The sequence below is a fragment of the Nipponia nippon genome, unplaced genomic scaffold, assembly GCF_047370975.1.
Source record: "Nipponia nippon isolate SJK-2023a ecotype South Korea unplaced genomic scaffold, ASM4737097v1 scaffold_16, whole genome shotgun sequence".
Lineage (NCBI taxonomy): Eukaryota > Metazoa > Chordata > Aves > Pelecaniformes > Threskiornithidae > Nipponia > Nipponia nippon.
This window is the reverse complement of record NW_028262332.1, coordinates 4,564,943-4,580,612: the sequence shown is the minus strand read 5'-3', so window position 1 is coordinate 4,580,612 and position 15,670 is coordinate 4,564,943. Positions and strand designations below refer to the sequence as shown.

The following is a 15,670-nucleotide window of genomic DNA, read 5'->3' as shown; positions in this document are numbered from 1 at the left end:
CAAACCCTGAAGGAATGGGTTTAATTTTAAGTTCTTGCTTGTTAGGGTTGAGACAGAAGGAAACATATCTTCTTGACCAAGTTTTACATAGTGGGAGGGAGAAAGAGTGGGATTAAGTTTCTATTTGAAAACCAGGAATGTTGGGCAGAGGCACACCTGTTTGAGGTGGTCTGCACCAGACCCCCTTTCCTAGCCTCTTGCATTTTGTCCAACATTGGCTGTCAACTGCTGGTTAAGGCCGTTCCTCTTTCAAATATATTCCTGCCTTCTCATCTTGAAAAGTGAGAGGGTTTGCTTTAAGAGAAAAGAAAACAAGAAGTTCCAGTAGTTACGATTATAAATACATCCTATTAGGGTTTCTTTTTCTTTACTTCCAGACAAAAGCATTTCTGCTTCCAAGCTTGATAGACCGCCTGACCCTGCTGATGTGGGTGGATGGCTCTGCATGTTCTGAATCATTTGCTTCCTTTTCAAGTGTTACTTTCTTCTTATTTCAATTACCCTTCCTTTATAATTACATGGGCCGCTTCAGTGAACGGGAGTGCTCTGGAGCTGACAGACCGTCTAACAACAGGGCATGCTGGATGCAAAATCTACATCCTTATCTACCTTGGGCAGTAGGGAAGGTGTATGTTTAATAGCACCGGAGAAATTGTTCGAGGATATTCAGACCCAAGCACTTTGTAGTGGGTTCACTGCCCAGGCTTGTGCCAGGCTGGACTGTATATAATTGCTCTCCCTGCCCCTTGGAGAGCTATAAACCATACTACAAGGATCACCTCCCTTCATTTCTGCTGAGTGATTGTCTCTGTGACAGCAGGAGTCAATGAAGCTTGATCTGATATCTATTTGAACTCAATGGGATTCTTTTAAGTAAACTTGAAAGGGATTAGTTTAGCCCCCAAAAGGTGCAACCAGCACTGATGTGGGTAGGACAGGAAGGGAAGGTGGGAGACAGGAAGAGACTGCCTGGCTGTGCAGCTGCAGGTGGCTTATGGGTGAACTGTTTTCTGACATCTGGGGTGAGGGACAAATCTGCATAAAACTCAGAGTTTTGTTCTATGTGGTTTCTCAAGAAAAACTTGACTTTTGTTCTGATTTTCGTCTTATTTACAACTGAAATTAAATGGTCGGTTTTTATAGGTATCTTGCAAAGTGGCATGTTTTTGCAAAAGATTAAGCTTTATTTAAAAGAGAGACAGAGGCTTAACTTCTGTGTTAAAGTCAAGTTTCCAGAGAAGCTCTGCCCTATCTATTCTAAGAAAATGCTTTATTAGGTAGTTTCCCAAAAATTAGTATTATTTCTGAGGCTTCTTACTGACTTCTGTCCCTGTAAAAGCCAGTTTTGTTGAATATCCCATCCAAGCAGTGTGCTAATAATGTGATGCCTATTATTAGCACATGGGGATATTGGAAAGCTATCTATTCAAAAGGTCCTAAAACCTATCTCAAAATAAAGGCAGAAGAGCTACTGCAGTGGTTACAGAAAAGGCACACCCAATGAGGGCCTGCAGGTGACTGATGTTTATTGCAGAGGAAGGGATTTTTTAGCCATTTAATTACACATTTCAAATTTAATCTTAAATTGAAATTCTAGGAGGCATGTGTGTGGGAACAGACTGGGGAGAGGGTGTCAAAAGCTTTCTTTACCAGCAGTTAAGTTCCTGCTGTGAGTCATGAAGAAGGGGCCATAATTGCTGTCATTGTTTTGTGTGCTTTGGTACAGCTACCTATTGGTTATTCATGAACACAATATCACTTGCATTATTTTGGCTCTGTATGAAAGAGATTAAGCTGCTGGGGTTGAGTGGCTGAGCAGTACCATGGTACCAGAGGATAAGAACATAGGACTATTTTTTTTCTCTTGATTCATCTAGGAATTAAAGGTGTAATAAATAACTTGTGAGACTTTGGACTGTACCACAAAGCAATTTTTTTACCACCTATGTGCACAACTTTCCACTCCATCTGCATTTCCATTGCTTCTGCTTGTTCTGTGCTCAGCCAACAGGTAAAAGGAGAGGCATGGATTCTTGCTCTCTTCAAAGAGTCAAGGCTACTGCTTCTTTACTGGGGGCAGGGAAGCAAGAGGAAGGCAGTCTTCCCTTGCATTCAATGGGTATCAGAAAGACACTAGTGCATACAAGCATGTCAGTGCTATTACAGAGTGGATAAGTCTACCTAGTCTGCAGTCACCCTTCTCTGCAGTGTTTTTAGCCAAAGTTACAAGGTACAACCTTGCTGTGGCAGTTATGGTGACTCCCATCTTCTTTCACTCATCCAGAGTCCAGTAGGTCCAGAAGCACTTGGTGCTGCTCCGCTCACAAAGCAGATTGTCTGTTGAAATATCCCCTCCTTTGCAGCCTAAGCTTGTGGGAGAGAAAGCAGGAGAGAAAAAGGAGCAGGGCAACTGAGAAGAAAAACAGAATAGCCAGATAAGAAGTCTGTGGGGTTTTTTTTTTGTTGTGTTTTTTTTTTTGTTTTGTTTTTGTTTTTTCTTTTTTTTCAGAAACTTGAACATTGCCAAGGAAAACAAGGAATGGTGAGGAAAACTTCCACTCTGGAGTGGGTGAGACTCATTTTTATTTGACTTTTATTGGAGCTGCCTTAAGGGTAAAAGATCAGCACTGTCTTAGACATCTGTATGCAACAATACAAGCGAGCAGGGAAAGCTACAATTTCCCCACCTCCACAGTAAATACCATAATGTACTGTGTCTTTGATGGGACATGACCAAGTATTTTTATCTAGGGACTGTTTGTATTTTTATTCATATTTTTATTTTTGGACACAGCAACAGAGGCAAGGGACTGCTTAAAATTTCCTTTGACCTTTCAAAGTGTTTCTGGGAGCCAAAGGTGTTCACAGGAATGAAACATTAAATTACAACCTAGATGTCATTGTTCAGACCTCTAAAAGGATCTGGCAGCTGCAGGAAGCAATGGCAAATAATACCCAGGCCTCTCAGAAATGGCCCTGTATCTCAAGACCTTTCTGAAAGCTAAAATACTTCTTTTAATTCAATATAACCGGATTAGATCCAAGCAAGTCCACCATGTGCAAGTCTGGAAGTAAAATAAAGACTGATTGATCTTAAAATGCTTCCATCTTTCTCACTCATCTTTCAAAACCTGAAGGTTCATATATTGAGTGTGTCATACCTGCAAAGGAATCAAATGGTATATCAAATGAGGAAAAACAAACTAGTATTTCCCTTATTCCAGAAAACTTCAAGTTATGGCTGGAGTGAAATCTCACGTAGTACAGGCTCTGTAAATAATGGAATTTAGGTCTCCATTGATGTGGTGGGAAGGGAAAGTGACTTCTAGGATTTTCTGAGAACAGAGGATCACTTCTCATTTGAGATTCACTGAAGGGGGGTAGGAGAGGGCTATTGCCTTGGGAAAGGGTCAGTGGTCTGAGGTCTGCCAAATTTTGGCTCACTTAAGGGATTTCAGAAAAACCCAGCTCCTTGGCTCCCTTGCTGAGTGACTAGGACAAAGGCTTAACAGCATACTATATCTGCCATAGAGAAACTGCTTGTATCAAACTATATTTCTTCTCTTATCGACTGTGTCCAAGCAGAGGGTTGGTATTACAAGCACAAAATAATGAAACAATATAGAGTTGTTTCTATATCTTAACTTCTAGCAAAGATTCTACGGCCACAGGTTTGTTTTTTTTTTCCTCAGAGCAGTTGTATTCTGCCCTGACTCAGTCTCACCCTGAGGAGTTTCCAGCTTCACCTGACCCTAGGACACAGAAAATGGGCTACAAGAAAGATGTGGTTCCTCTTTCTGGGCCTTCACTGATTCCTGCTGCTCAGTTCTGCCCTTCCATGCCTTTTCAGCCTCATTCTTTAGCTTTCTCCAGCTTTTTGCAGTTGTCATTCTTCAAAATCCAAGATAGGATTGAACTAAAACCTTCAGCTAACAGTGGCGTGCCAGACTAGCACACAGTTTTCTCCCAATTAGAATGGATGAAAAGCTCAGTGAGAATATTTGTTGTGTCTGTATTGCTTGTATTTACACCATGAAACCTCTGTGCAGGTCTTCACCCCACGAATTGCCTTGGCTTTGGCTCACCTTTGCTCAAACATCAGAAACTCATGAAATGCAAAGTCAGATAGCTTTGAATGTTAAACCACATGGAATATTTGCTCTTCAACTGGACAAAACTTTTTTATAATCAGGGTGCAGATGCAGGTATTTGCTAGGTTATATTCTCTTTGCTGTGCACACTGTGTTTTCTGCTTCTAGGGCCTGGGAGATCAGAAAGCTTGCTGGCTGTACAATTCACAGAAAGCTGCCTAAAACAAATCAGAATTAAGAAACAAATTGCTATACTAAAATCTTATAAACCTATTCTCTACTGCAGTATTACCAACAAAAGCAAAATAGAAATAGAAGACAGATGAAGAACATCTTCATCACAACGAAACTGCATTCCTTTCTGGAAGTAAAAACTTCCCCTACATGTGCACACACTTGCACCTATTTATAGATTATCTGCTATGTGTACTGGGGGCATCTACTCACTCTTTTGCCTTCCTGCCCCAAGGCTGGCTCTTCCACTGCAGTAGGAACTAGTAGGCACCAAATTTGCCTCTTCACTGGCAAGTGCACAGTGCACGTGTAACACATTCTCATGCAGACTCTGAGATATAGAAAAAAGAATACAATAAAAATAACCCTGAGAGCTGCCAAAAGATATTTTTTCATTTTGGAATGCTTTGCCCCAGCAAATCAGTTCACTGTGTACCAAAGATAATTAGGGCATCTTATTTAAAACTTACGATCTAATTAGTTGCTTTAATGGTATTTAATTACACAGAGAGCAACAAAGCAGTTATATTTCCTACCAGACTTCTTCTAAGTCAAGGTGCAGGTACTTATCTAGGGCCATAAAGGAGAGTGGCTACCACACTTAACATCTAATTACATGAAATTGTCCACAGTAATTATGAGCAATGTGATTTTATTTATCTGGCTTAATTACTGGGGTTATGCACAGTCTGTGACCTGGCACGGTGACAGGGAGGACAGATGGAAGACAAAGTACCATCCCCTGTGTGAACACCATGGTGGAACTGTGGACTCCTCTTCCTGAGCACAAAGACATAGCCTGGTTGCAGACCAGCAGTGCCCCTGAGGACTCGGGTACCCTCTGATCCCAGAGACTCATAGGAGCCATGCATGCACATGGTATGGACAAAGGAGTGTGTTTACATAGCCCCATGAGATACTTGAGATGGATGTCTCATACCATAAGGAACACACTGTTAACAATGGGTATAAAAAGGACAATTCATCTTTTTCTTCAGCAGAAGGGACACTCTATCCCCACCATCAACATCTTAAATCTTTCCCAGACCCTATCCACTGCTGAAACTTTGTAGAAACTTTCAGGGCATCTCCAAAAAGTCAGTGTCTTGTAAAGGACCACTTTTCACTCTTGGGGGAAACATAACAAGTTTTTTGTCTGACTCTAGATTCTTCTTGCTCATCTTCTTAACTTTTAACATCTGTATGCACGGACATAAACTCAGGTGAAACTTAAACCTCATAAGTGCCTGTCCTGAAAAAATCTGCTCTATATTTTGATCAACCTCCATTATTTGCAAATCCCAATAGAATTAATAACTATATTGTGTTAGTCCTTGAATCATTAAAAATAATAAGTCACGAGGAGTATGTGTGAAGTGTGGTTCTTTTCCTTTGTCCTTTTACACCATTGGACCAGGTGCACATGTATTAGTGCTGTCATCAGAAGAGACCAAAGTCCATGCAGCCTGTTGCACTTCTTGTGACAATAAAAATAACAAGTGCTTAAGTAGGAGTATAAGAATAAGAGATTCTTCAGTTCATATTAGTATCTTCTGTTGTTGCCCAGTCTCTATCCTCTCATTAATTAATTATACTCTCATGAGAGGGGTACCTTTGAGTTGTAAAGTTTAAAGAGATATATCATTTACATGCCAGAAAAATAGCTGGCCTTATTCCCACAGCCTTGAAAGACAGCATTTTGAAATACTTCCACTTTATAAAATTGCAGGCAGCAGCATGTATAGCTCTGCTTCTTAACTCATACCCCCAGGACATTTCCATGTTACAGCAAATCACTTGTTCAGTGGCTCACTAAGATTTTTGAATTAGTAGTAAATACATTTTGACCTTATTTTTCTCCTGATAATTACTCTATTTATAGAGAAGTCACTATTGTCATGCTAATTTCTTCTGTTCAAGGATTAGACTGGCTCACAGAAATAATCTGTGGCATATGCCATTAAAAAAAAGAAAAAAGCTAAAAAAGGAAGCTGTCTCCTTTAAGAGTGGATTTGCTCTTGTTCCTTTTTTTTTAATGAAAGCTAGAAAAATATACTCATTGGTGAAAAAAACAATGATAACTTTCACTGAGAAGTTAGGTCATTCTCCTTCTTTAGATATCAGTTAGCAGTATTTTATGCCTTTGTTTTCTAGAAAGTATTTGAGCATCACCTTAGAGTAGAATGGCCTATCATATGTTTTATAGTCTTCACGTAACCTATCAAAATATCTGTGGCCAGATTAAAAAAAAAAAAACAAAACAAACAACAAAGTCCGATTTCTCAGTATTCAGGGCCAGAGTTCAGATCTGGGCAAAGGCAAGACTTTTTTGTTTTAAGAAACCCAACAACCAGTGCTACTTTATTTTCTTTGCTCCATTCCTGAGCTCATATGGACACAATCACTTTGAGATGTCTGAGCAAGGAGTTCTTGAAGCATCCAACCTTGCTCAGAGTACACAGCACATCTGCAGCACTCTCCTTGTTAATCATGCAGCACCACGAGTGTGCCCTGTACTTGGGGCACCTTTGCCCCCTGCCGCAGTGAATCATGGCACAGGTTGGTGGCCGCTGGCTGGGAGGTCTGTGTCTGTTGGTGACAGCCTGGTGGCTGCAGCTTCTAGTTCCTATTGACACAGCAGCTGGACCAGCCGTAAATCTGGGAGGTTTTGTTCTGAGAGCGATCAACTGGCCCGCAGTCTGAAGAGTGATGGAGGGACCTTGATCTCACTATGGCTAGTCACCACTGCCTGCATGGCTGGGAGGTTGCTCAGGCTTGAGTCACTGCAGGTTTTATGGTTCAGTACCACAAAGCAATTAACAGCAAGTGAGTGAGTGTTCCCAACCTTTGCTAAAAATCGCGGCTGTTTATCAATGTGTCAGGCTGTTGGCAGATTCAAGAAATCTAAATTTAACAGGTGACTGGTTCCTCCATGCCTGGCTGCAGCCAATGGATCTTCAGGATATGGTGTCCCAACTGGGCAGCCGGAGCAAGCTGGGAGGAGAAGTGAATGAATGGGGCCAGCTCCAGAGTTCAGTGCAGGGAAGGCTTTTTTACACCACAGCTGCTTAATGACTTTTTCAATTGATTTCAGCAGTGCCACTTTTCGATTACTGATTCCATCCCAGCCATTGGGCAGAAAAATGGGCTTAGGAAAATAAGAGAAACAAAAGAGGAAAAAAAAAAAGTACTCAAAAACTCAACACCTACCATAATGCAGTGACATTCGTCCAGATATTTTATGCTGAATTGGGAAAAAGGAGAGAGAGAGAAATGGCAATATCTCCCATTGCTCAGCCCATGTCATGGAGGGGAGTGCACATGTACTTCGTTGCTTTCAAGCCCCAGTTCATCCATGCTCGTTGACCTGCTCCTTGGTTTGGAACCAGCTGCAGAAAGCAGCTGTCATCCTCTGTTACTCTGCCAACCCTATTCTTAAGGCAGCCATCAAAGTCTGGCACTGACTGAAGGCAATTCAATTAGCTGTGACGGTCAAACAGAAACTGAGGGTCAATTGAAATCTTTTTTTTTTTCCTTTCCTGCCCCTTGCTCTCTCTATTTTCATCTTGAAGCCTGGAGACACAGAAGTCCACCCTCATCTTGGGAAGTTTTTGCGGGGTAAGGATGGAAGAAGGGTGGTGCCTACACAGGAGACACTACAGTGAGGGAAAAAAAGGACAGAAGGGGAATACACACCAGGGAGAGGGGTGTATCTTTCCTCAGTCCTGCTCAGCTCTTGTGCTGCCTCCTTAAGATGCAATGAGCTTGGGAAGCAGCGCCTTGTTGGATGGCTTGTGATGTGCTTTGGCTAAATTGGATAGTAATAATGAAATCTCCCTTAGCTTTACCTCCGCCATCTGATCCATGCCAACCACAGTGGCCATTTCAGGCTTTTATCAGACCTGTGGGCTTATTCCCAGCATGCCCAGAGGAAGGAGGGAAGGTGAGAGGAGGAGGATGGGGGGAGGAATACAGGAAGGTAGAAAGCCAGAGCTGGGATGTGGTGCCAGGCACAACTGCTTTCACAGCACCCTCTTTGCAGCCAGCCTCCGCAGCTCCTTGCTAGCGTGCAAATAGTTGTAAAAATAAAGGTCAAACAGATAATCTTGATAAATATTTAATAGTTACTGGTTTTATGTCTTCCTTATAGTTATAGATTGAATGTCTAACACTTGTGACATCTGGCATGCACCGAGCTGGAAGAGAGCATGTACAGCCTTGCCTGGTGCGGGGGGAGCAGGCACGAGGGCATGGAGGGGACCGCCTCCATGGAGCCTGCTGCCACTAAGCCACCAGCTCAGCCACCTCCATCAGCCCTGTAGAGCCTGTCTGGTGTTTGCTGAGGAATGACTGCTTCCACTGGCAGCACAGACCCATCTTTTTTGATTCAGTGAGGCCTCATGTGGGGTTCAGTAAATCACAGCATCAGGACTCTGGGTTCCCTCATCCCTCTCTGAATTAATTCTCGTTAAGAACCATCTGCACACATGTAAATTGGATGTGCTGTGGCTATGATTAGCAGCTTTGGGGTCACTGTGGACCTTCATTCTCCTGAGGTGCAGGTAGTGTTTGGCTCAGTGGGTTTATCACAGGACTGGAGACAGATTTCTGCCCCAGTGGGTTCTTGCTGGACTATTTCCAGGCTGAAGCAAGTCATAGGGAGATTAAATGAGACTTGTGGTGATAACATTGTTGACCTCAGAGTCCAATCAACCAGCCAAGTAGTTATGGCAGAGCAAATGCAAGCTGTGCTTTTAAGGGATTGCTTGGCAATTAAACGAACTGTATGTTTCCTTGGAGTAACTGGTAAGAAATCATCCATCTTTGCACAGCAGATGAATGCTTAATATATTGTGGGAGTTTTTCAGTAGTCCATGCATTAATTCATTGTGATCAATAGGAAACTCAGGGTGCCCTGCAAATGGTGTGTTGAGAAAGAGGAACAGATTTTAGACACTTTTAACTCTGTAAGACTGTGCAGCATGAAGGTCTCAATATAATTTTCATTTTATATAGATCCTGTATGAAGTATTTCACTGGGTTTTGGAAATCACTGGCAGTAATGGATCTCCATATGGAAGAACTAATGACCTTAGATAACAAATGAATTAATGTGACAAAAGGAAGAGAATCCAGCTCCACACTCACTGCTTTGCATGACCTCAGTCTTTGTACAGCAGATGAGAAATGCCAACGTAGTGGCCTGGCCATGCATCACAACCACTTCTGCATTGGAGCAATCAGTCCTAGTTTGGACAGGACAGCCCAGGGATTTAGATCCCTGTTTCAGCAACCTAAAGACCCTTCAGGATGCTATTTTTGTCCTTAGTAGAAACTGGTCTTGGAACAAATAACTTTCCTGCATTCTTTCAGCTGGAACGGGAAACTTTTTCACTTTTTTCCTTTCAACCCGTGCCTCTAAAAATTCAGCTATACTCAGAACTGTGCACGCCTCCTTCCTCCCCCCTGCCCCAACCCAATCTTCATCTCATTCACATTGCAAGGAACACGTAATTAACATTTGATAGTGACTCCTTTCTATCTCCATTGCTGCATTCATTTTTTTTTTTTCTTTTGTTGAAGCTTTGCCACCCTATTTTACAGGCTACACAATGTAGAAGTTGGCAGAAAAACAGGTTCAGATAGAATTCAGAACTGACTCTACATATGAATTTAAGAGGCGCCAGCATTAGGGTAGCATATCATGCTACAAATACCCCTGACACAAATAGGGTAAGCATCAATGGCAGTTGAGGACTCACTCAAATACTGTTTAAAGTCTCTAACAAGAAAAAGAAAGACTGATGGTTTTGACTTCAATAGGAAATAGTCTTCTGTCAATATTTCAACAGGCTGCTAAGAAGACATGCACTAGTACTGCAAACTTGCATTACTGCAGAAAGGCAACATGTTCCCTGTTCAGCAGCTAATGAACAAACATGGTACCAGGGCAGTAACCTCAGGGAGATGCAAGGCAGATGCTGTAGCCATCAAAGTAATGTAAAGCAGTAAAACCTAGAAGGCCTGGAGCTTAAATATGAAATTATGACTAATACTGTATTTTGCAGAAGGGAGGGGGTAGGAACTCTTTGGGATTCGCCTATGAACAGGCATCGGCAATGTCTCGCATCAAAATATTGTTCACTGAACACTTTAGGAGCATAAGTCTGAATACTAACTCCTAGGTCAGCAAGTAAATCTCATTTTCCAGCCTGTTTGCAAACACCTCTCTGTATCCAGCTATGCAGCATTCACTCCTGACAAAGTATCACTGGCCATTTCAGTTGTCAGGTGTTATTTCTGCTCTGACTGGACGGGCAAAAATTTTATAATTAGAAGAAAGTCAATCAAATATTAAGGTATCCTTAAAAAGAAAGAAAGGGGAAAAGCTCTTTTGCCTGTGAACCTTTGCACAAATAGTCACTGAAGTGCTTGAGGTATTTTTACTTTCTTGGAATATTCTTGAAACAAAGGCAAAAAATATCACTCAATAAGCGTTCAAGGAATAACAGTAAAATAGGTCAGAAACGCAACTGGAACAAATGTGTTTGAATAAAAGAAAGCCCAGCAAACACTGCAGATACTAGAACTATGCAAACACAGCAAATAACATAAAGCTTCCCCTCAGGAGAAGAACAATATGCAGAAATCTTGATACTTTGGTTCACTTACTGCAGGACCCAATAGAGAATGAAACTGATTGTGTCCCACTGCTATACCCCCTTTTAAATCCTGAGGGAATCAGTTATCGTGTTTTTGTGTCCTTTACAAAGGACACGTGGGAGTCAGTGGTGACGTTTGACTTGTACAAGTTAAAGCAGCCTTGTGGCAGCTCTGAATTGGGGTGCAATAAGAATTTCACCAAAGAGGCAGGGATCATTGAAGTGTGTTGTGTGATAGCTGGGGCTACAGTGTCACCATCCACAGAAAATCCAGAAAATCCCACATCTTATTTCAAAGGAGTAACTTCTAATAAGTGCCTACCTTCCATTCCCAATATTATTTCAAGCACTAAAGGCCACATCCCAGGTAGATCTTCCACGATGGTCAAAACAGCCTCACATCCATGAAAATGTGCATGTTGACATAAAGTGATCCCACAGCCTTTGAAGTGGTATGCTTTTGTGTCATGTATTGAGGACCTAACAAAACTTCCCTTGTCCAGGCATTCAGGATTGCTTCTTTTGTCCCGATGGAGGCATCATCTGCCTTTCCCATACTGCATCCTCACTGCTGGTCCTATTCAAGAGTTTTGAAGGCTAAATCATCACACTGATGTACATATGGAACTTATACTTCTAAGTTCCCTGAAGATATTAAAAAAAACCTGTCCAAACTCTGTGTTTCTTTTTCCCTTTGTCCCCATGGCTTCCTCCAGTGGATGGCACCATGCAGCAGCTGCTTGCCCTGCCTGGGAGGAGGAGAGCAGCTGAGGGGCTCACACTGAATCCTTGTCTGTGACTCCCTCTGAGCTTGCTGGCTTTCATTTATTGAATTAGGATAAATTGGAACTTTCATAAAGGGTGATATAAATCATTATCTCAAGTTAGCAGATGCGGACTCACCAGGGTAGAGCTCTGTTAATAACTCCTTCGGATTAGGGCTGATTGGTACAATTTGAAACTTGTTTCTCTCAGCTTGATCAGTCTAGTTGTAACTGCAGCAATTATCCCATTTCACTTTCAATAGCTCAGCACAGAGGAACTGCTGCCTCCAATCCATCCCTCTTTAATGAATCCAGTGTGATATGTTCGTTCCCCTGGACAAATATACCCTGTTTCTACCCTACTCTAAAATAAGCATTAAAAAAATAAATCCTGTGTCCAAATGACACATAGGTATGTGTCTTTTAGGGAGTGAGATGCTAAGTGTCCATGTAAACATCATTTAGGTATTTGGCTGCTGAAAAGCCTCTCTTCATTCTTACAGCATCATTTGCACTTTTTGGCAGTCTTCCTGCCTGGGAAATTAGATGAAAAAACAGGGGTTTGTCCAAGCATTGAAGCTGCTTGAATAGATTCTGATGAATGTGTTACATGCTGAATTTGTGGGGTTTTGTTAAATAACTTATCTGATGATTTTTTTTTCTTTTTTTTCTCCAGGAGTCATTAATAAATGATTTAATGAGTGAACACAGAATTCTCAGAATAATATATTTGACAAGTATTTTCTTTCACTGCTGTATTTGACTCCAACAACAAGCCTGCATCTCAATTTAACAGACCCTTGAAGAACACACTTACATTTGACAATAGTTTTAAATTAATTTCTTTTTAGAAAGACACTTGAACAAGTGTTTACTTTAAGCCCATGTTTAGATCTTACCTCAGATATTTTGCTGGACCATAGGCTTCAGCAGTAAGGTTGTCCTTGTGCTTTAATCATTGCAGTAGTAGTTTGCTTGCAGTTATCAGCTCTGCTGTTGACTCTATATAACCTTTCTAGTAGCACATATATATTAGAAGAACAAGTTGCATGTGATTTCCTTGTTTCCTGTGATTAGGAGCTGCACATGTGTCTTTGAACCCTCCCCAGCCTACCTCAGCTCTCAAGCTATAAAATGAGTATTCACTTTCCTTCTAACCATTGTCTTATCTTTCTGGTTGTAAATTCTTTAAGCCAAGACTGTTGCTCACTTCTTGTTCATACAGCACCTCATACCATGTTTTATGAAGCCAATAAAATGTTAGAGAATAAAATACATGGACTGATTTGTCTCCCACTTACAACACCAAAGCTGTACATCTAAAGGAACATTGCTGATGGCCACGGAAACATGCCAGTGAAAGCAACAGCATGATCCCACCCAAGCTTTGATTTCTAACAGTGGGAATATGAGAGCTTTCCCATTTTGAATTCAGACCCAGTGCAGATCCGTTTCCGGAAATTGTTTGAGGGTGCAGCATAAATAAATCATGGTGTCCCAAAGTTTCGGAGGAGCAGCCTCTCCCTTCTCCCCATTCTTGCCAGCTGCCTCCTGTTCTGCTCTGAGTGCTCACCCTCTTGCAGGGGCTTGGACAGCTCTGAATCATGCTGTTTGCAATATGTTTTTGCTAAAAATAATGGTAGTAATTAATGCTCTTAGTTTTAGTGCTGCTATCTGCCTTGATGCGAGCCACAATGGCCATTTTCCTCTGTGTTCCCCAAAGTGGGAAGGAGGAAAGAAAGGACAGAGGCAGCTGCTTGTGCCTTTCCCCAGAACCTCTGCTTCAGCTGGCAGTGATTTGTCTGCCCCTGGGGGTAGCCTGCTCTTGCAGAGATGGCAAGAGGCACTGAACTTCCTCAGAGCTAGAGGTAATAGAGCTTGAAAAGAGACATGCATAGAAGAAAATACTCACACGGAGGTATAACTTCTCCTGAAGTGTATAGGTATACAACTAAATAGCCCAACATTTATAGGAGAGGTTTTTTTTAAGAGAGGGAGCTCTATAGCATAATTTTGGGGGTATCTATCTAGCTGTAGACCACATGAGATAATGATGAGGAAGGGAGGGATGTTGGAAGTTTGCATTAGCTCAGCTATGGGGATAGGATGGTGAGAGGTGAATGCAAGGAGTCCTTTTCTCCTCTTTATCTCTGGAAAGCAGCTGTCTTGCCTGGGCCATGCAGTTGTTGGGAGCGCACAGGCAAGTTGAGGAATTGAACAAAAGGAAGTGGCAGAGTGTTTAACACAGCATCACAAAAAGGCATCTGTCACAATGCATCACCTTCTGTTCCTCTGAGGCTCCCACCAGAGCCCTTCCCTTTGTCTTGCCTCCTTCCCCTAATTACAGAATTAACTTACTGTCCCACTGGAGAACAAAAGGGCCACTTCAGCTTCGAAGCAAAGGAAGCTCTATAGAGGCAAAAACACTCACCTGCATGCAGACAGTAACTGCAGCAGTAAAAGTAATCTTTACCAATGGTAGGAAAATCTGGGGGATGAAGATGGCAAAACAGTGTAGAAGGCAACCAGGACCCCTTTAGTTCTCAAGATAGAGAACTTTTAAAGGCTGTACAAAACCTCTTCTCCCTGATCCTTGCTTAGCAAGCTGGTGAGACCTTTTTCTTCTATCAGAGAAGAGCTATCACACGTCAGCCAGCTACATCTCTCCTTCACAGTGAACGACACTTCAGAAGGCAACCTATTGGTCCTAGTCCTATCTGCCATGAGTGTGCTCTGAGATGCTTATTTTGACTAAAGCAAGGAGAAAACAGTTGTTGAGGGTTAGGAAAAAAATGTGAGGAACTGCAGCAGCCTGGATTTTGATATGGCTGGCCTAGAAGGAATATTTGTGATAATCCAAAATCTGTGTTGCTCTCCCAGGCTGCCAACCCTCCACAACCAGAGGCACCATGCAGGCGAGCTCAGCCTTAGATCTGTTCCCTCCATTGGCCAGAAGCTTTAGCTCTCATGCACTACTGGTAATGATCTGACAAATTGCGAGGTTTTTGAGCAGTTTGTGTACATAGGGCTTATATTCCTTGCTTACCTTCTTCCTTGGATCTAACCCTGGTGTCTTAAACAGGAACACATCCCCGGTTCCTTTCTTCCTCCCTCCCCCCCCCCCCCCCCCCCCAAATGGTGCTGAAGGGATTTAAGGTGAGAGTTTCAGCCCAAAGCCATTTAATGCATCCCAGCAGTCATCTCCAGCCAGGCTCTAGGGTGAGTTACTGGGAAGACCTAATAGGTCTGTAGCCCTTTCATCAATCTTCTTTGGTATATGCTTGGCTTACACAGGAAGATACATTTTCCAGCTGCATCAAAACTTAACCTAGCCCTGCAAGCCTAAACTGAGCAGCTCTGATATAAATTCAGATAACTGTCTTAGCAAGACATGAGGTCCCTGATAAGGCTGCTCCCTTTTGCACAACTAGCTAAACACTTCCCTTTAATCCAAATATTTGAGATTGGAAACAGTTTTCCTCTTTTTGTTCAGGAAAATATACATGTTTTCAAGGTGATACAGTAATATTCATGGTCCACCAGTCCTGCAGATGGTAGTTCATGTCTTGTTTTGGGGGGCTTTTTGGGTTTTGCAAGGGTGCCTCTGCCAGAAGCAGAGCAGATGGTTATATCTCAAAGGGGGTTTGAGCCCAACAGGCAGCCCCACTATGGACAGTCTGTGTTTGTGAGGAACACAATGAGTATTCATGTGAGAAGAGATCCCAGAAGGTCAATATTGACTATTCATTATTCACTTAAAATATTTGCCATGCAATTTGGGACTGAGACAAATTCCCATGACAGAGGTGACCAGCCACACTATTTGACTAAAAACCATGATGTTACTGTAAACAAGGACTGAGCCAGTTTCAGAAAAATAGAGGAGAGAAAATTATTCATCCACTTCTTTGCCAGAGTT

General features: G+C 42.1%; 1 long non-coding RNA gene across 1 annotated transcript; it reads right to left on the bottom strand.

Moving 5' to 3' along the window:
* Window positions 1–2,005: 2,005 nt before the first annotated feature.
* LOC148056218 (uncharacterized) lies at window positions 2,006–12,739 on the bottom strand. Its single transcript, XR_015703800.1, has 4 exons — window positions 12,651–12,739; window positions 11,310–11,564; window positions 4,539–4,656; window positions 2,006–2,364 (listed from the first exon to the last, which is right to left on the bottom strand). It is a non-coding gene; the product is annotated as an uncharacterized LOC148056218 (long non-coding RNA).
* Window positions 12,740–15,670: the final 2,931 nt, after the last annotated feature.